This window comes from Chaetura pelagica, unplaced genomic scaffold, assembly GCF_000747805.2.
Source record: "Chaetura pelagica isolate M959 unplaced genomic scaffold, ChaPel_1.0 scaffold1022, whole genome shotgun sequence".
Classification (NCBI taxonomy): Eukaryota; Metazoa; Chordata; class Aves; order Apodiformes; family Apodidae; genus Chaetura; species Chaetura pelagica.
Window position 1 is genome coordinate 50,346 of NW_009952563.1, and position 4,578 is coordinate 54,923.

Sequence of the window (4,578 nt, forward strand, 5' to 3'; positions counted from 1 at the left end):
AGGAATCCCAGGAGCAGAGAAGAAGCTGGATCTTCTCTTTCCTTCCAGCCTGGATCTTCTCTTTCCTTCCAGCCTGGGTGTGACTTCTATTTTACCACTTCTTGAAGCAGAATTGTCCCTGAGCTGTCACTTCTTCTCTTTCTGGCCAGCCTGGTGGTGTAACCACACCCAGGGGGTGCAGGATCCCCCTTTTCACCCCACTGGTGTGGAAATTAATGGGGTTGGCACCTTCCTGGGTGGGTGGTGGGGATGGAGCTGGGTTCTGCTGCACCCTCAGCCCCAGGGGGACAAAGGCAGGTGACATTCCCCTGGCCAAACACCTTCAGCACTTAAAGGGGAAGCCCTGAAGGTGACTTTGGGAAAAAAAAAAATCCCCCAAAAATCAAGAAGCCCTGCCTTGAGCAAGGGGCAATGACCTGTGTCTCCAAACACTTAAAGGGGAAGCCCTGAAGGTGACATTGGGAAAAAAAAATCCCCAAAAAATCAATAAGCCCTGTCTTGAGCAAGGGGCAATGACCTGTGTCTCCAACCTCCATCCCTGCTGACTCCACTCCAGGCGAAACCACTGTTGAGTGTCATGAAGCTTAATTGTCATCAAGCTGGGTAAGGGCTGGGGTCCCTCCAGGTGTCACCCCTTAAAGGCACCTTCAGCAGAGCTTCCCCCATTGCTGATGTTCTCCACAAGGTTGTGCTGGACCAGGGCAGCAGGTAGGTGGTTCCCCAAAATGTTCGAGGGGAAGCTGGGCAGCCTGGAATCTCTTCCTTTCTTGCCAGAATGCTCATTTGCTGCTGCTCTGAGGGACAGGACCTTGGTCCTGCCCACGAAGACATGTGGGCTCCTGCCACTTGGTTTCCCCCAGGCTGGGGACATCTCTGGATCCCTGCATGTGAACAGAGGAGCAAAGGTGGGACCTGTGTGGGCTGGTGTGGCTGGGGGACCTGTGTGTGTGCCCCAAAATGGGGCTGCCCTGCAGCTGCTGGGAGGGCAGAGGTGTTTCCTGCAGCTTAGACACCCTGGTTTGCAAAACTGAGGCAAGTAACAGGGGTTTATGAAGCTGCCTTGGCTTGCAATGTGTCCTGGGTCCTTCTCAGCTGCCCTTGGAGGTGGGTCTTTGTCATCTTCTGGTGGGGTGTGATGGAAGAAAATGTGTGTTTATCAAGGACTGTCACCTGCACAACTCTGTTATGCTCAGCAAAGCATCCAAGTCACTGGGTCCTGCAGGGCCAGAGGTGTGTGCTGTAGCTCCTTCTTGCTAGCAGGTCTGAAAGGGCTTCAAAAATAGAAGGCCAGGCTGCCAATTCCCCTGTGATACCTGACACAGCTTCCAGGGGGGAAACAAAATGCTCAGAGGGCTAGAGGAGCAGCTCTGCTCTGAAGCCAGGCTGGGAGAGTTGGGGTGTTCAGCCTGGAGAAGAGAAGGCTCCAGGGAGACCTTAGAGCACCTGCCAGGGCCTGAAGGGGCTCCAGGAAAGCTGGGGAGGGACTTGGGACAAGGGCAGGGAGGGAGAGGACAAGGGGGAAGGGATGAAAACTGGCAGAGGGGAGATTGAGGTTGGACATGAGGAGGAAATTCTTTGGTGTGAGGGTGGTGAGAGCCTGGCCCAGGTTGCCCAGGGAAGCTGTGGCTGCCCCATCCCTGGCAGGGTTGAAGGGCAGGTTGGATGGGGCTTGGAGCTACCTGGGCTGGTGGGAGGTGTCCCTGCCCATGCAGGGGGGTGGAACCTGATGCTCTTTAAGGTCCCTTCCAACCCAAACCAGTCTGGGATTCTACGAATAGATGTTGTGAGCTGCTGTGAGACTTTCCCTCTGAGGTCAGAAGGGTCCATGAAGGGTACAAAAAGTGGAGGCTCTGCATTCCCCCCCCAGCCACTGCCCCCTCTGCACTCACTCCCACTCCTGCTGCTGTGAGGATTCTCTCTAGGAGCAGCACTAGGGGCTTGGCAACTTCTGTCCTTGAGGAGCTGCCTCTTCCATAGAAGACCAGAGAAGGTTTTTAACTGTCAGATACCATCAGGGCTCCTTTCTTCTGGATTATCTTCTCCCAGCTTTGACTCTTTCTCCTTGTCACATCAGCTGGTTATTCTCTGTCCCATCCCTTCCAGGTGGGTTCAGAGCTAACATAGTGTTGCAGGAAAACACATCAAAGCTGCTCATGAGAAAACAACAGGGGTTTTCATCATAGAATCCCAGACTGCTTTGGGTTGGAAGGGACCTTGAAGACCATCTAGATCCAACCCCCTGCATGGGCAGGGACACCTCCCACCAGCCCAGGCTGCTCCAAGCCCCATCCAACCTGCCCTTCAACACTGCCAGGGATGGGGCAGCCACAGCTTCCCTGGGCAACCTGGGCCAGGCTCTCACCACCCTCACACCAAAGAATTTCCTCCTCATGTCCAACCTCAATCTCCCCTCTGCCAGTTTTCATCCATTCCCCTTTTCTTGCTACAAGCCCTTGTAATGAGAGGACTCCTATTTTGGATCCCTTCCCCTGGTGGTGCAGGGAGATGATCCAGGATTTCAGCTCCCAGGGACATGGGAAGTGTCGTGTTGGGTGTAAACCAAGCTCTGTGGTGCCACCTGGAATGGGACACCCAGAAATGAGGCAGATTCTGGGAAATCAGCACTCAGTGCTGGCTTCAGATGGGCCCTGGGCTTTGGAGGGAGCTGCTGGAGGGTGGAAATCTGGTCTTGTTTTTCCCTGTCTGTAAATGAGAACAGAGCCTCTCCTGTCCTGCCAGGCCAGATCTGAGATGGCTCTGGAGATCTCCTTGCTTGGGGATGATTCTTCATCCCAAGCAGCTTCTCTGGCTGATCTGCTGAGTGATCAGAGGCCCTTGATTTATTACCCCTTCTGCTTGATGCATGGGCTGCTGCTCAGCCTGGGTACCTCTCTCCCCTCCCAGAGCTCCCCTGCAGCAGCAGGGAGGGAGCTGCTCTGCAATGTCACTACAGGGAACATGACATTCCTGGATCTTTTCCTTGCCCAGGCACAAAAGCTCCAGATTTCCCCAGGTTTCTTCACACCAGCAGTGCTTCCCCTTCCAACAGTGCCCCATTTCTCCTCCTGGTAGTGCTTCTCTTCCCTTCTGTGCTTCTGAAGTGGTGAGGTTAATGTTCAACCAAGTGGGGAGGAAGGATTTGGCTCAGGAAACTCTTCCATGTCAACCCTGAGGACTCTGCCAGCTGAGCCAGCAGCAACCAGGAACCTCTGATCGTGGGGCTGAGGGCAGCAAATCCTGCAGCTTGGGCTTGAAAACCAGCCTGGAGGTGCAAATTCATCTGGCCCAGCTGGGGAAGGGCAAAAATGGGTGTCCAACTTGCAAAAATGGGTGCCCAACTTGCAAGGAAAAGCAGAAAGTGGATGTAGAAGGGGCAACATGAAGGGTCTCTGTGCCTCTGCCCCACAGCAGCCAAGTGAAAACTCTATTTCCTACCCTGCCTTTTGTCCTGGTTTTCCCTCTCTGAGGGAATTGCTCTGGCAGATCCCCCTTCCCTCAAGGTACAAAGGGGTTATTCTGGGAAGCTGACACCCTCCTGCAGCATTTATCTAATGAGCAGCTTGGGAACCATCCCAGAAGGGACAGGTTTTCTTTTCCCCCACTCCTGAGTTCACCACTTGCTCATTGGGTTGACAAAGGTGACCCAGAATATCTTGAAGCCTCCAGCAACTTCACACCAGGGTCTCCTGGGATGCAAAAGGAGCTTGAGGCTTTTTTTTTTACCCTTTCTTCCCATCAGGCAGGGCACAGAGGGGTGTTTGGTTGTCTTGGTGCTGGAGGAATCTGCAGAATGCCTGGTCACCTCAACTTTTTAATTCCTGATTTTAAAAAATAGAGAAATCAGAGTAAAAAATGACTTGTTTTCTCACTTGCTGGTATTTTCAACAGCAGGTTGTGTCCTGCCAAGAGCCACAGTCCTGCCACCAGTGAGATTAACCAGGTAAAACATGAGCAGGGAAATCCTGAAGCTCTTTTTCTTGGCTTTTCCAGTCGTTTTCCAGCAGGGCACTGGGAAATGAGGGGGCTTGGGTGATGCTGGAGGGAGGTTGGTTGATGCCAGGAGCTCTGCTCCAACATCCTCCCTCCAGCACCACCTTTCCCAGGCAGTTTTTTTTGATCAACACTCCTGAGCCAAAGGGTGACTTGACCTCAGTGGGGTGTCTGGGGCAGGGTGGGAGGTGCTGGAAGGGGCTGGAAGAGTCCTGAAAGCAGAAGGGAAGCAGTAAATTGGTAGAGATGATGGTGACAGCTTGGGGTGGGGAAGGCTTTGCCTGGTCCCACTTGCTCATCAGCCCTAAAGTGACTTGAGGAGCCTCAAAATTCCCAGCACATGAAATAAGGATGTTTACACCCCCTCAGAAGGTGTTTGCCAACCCTGGCTGGGTTCCTCCTCCACCTCCCCCAGGCCCCCAGCATCAGCTGTGGCTTCTTCCAGCTCTAAAGACCTGACATCTCCTCCAGACCAAACGAGGGGCTTGGATGGAGCCCAGGGCACTGCAGAGGTGGAGGTGTTACCCTCCCCTGCTTTCCTTTCCTTCCCAACAGCATCTCCTCCTTTTGGGGTGATGAAGGGGGGGG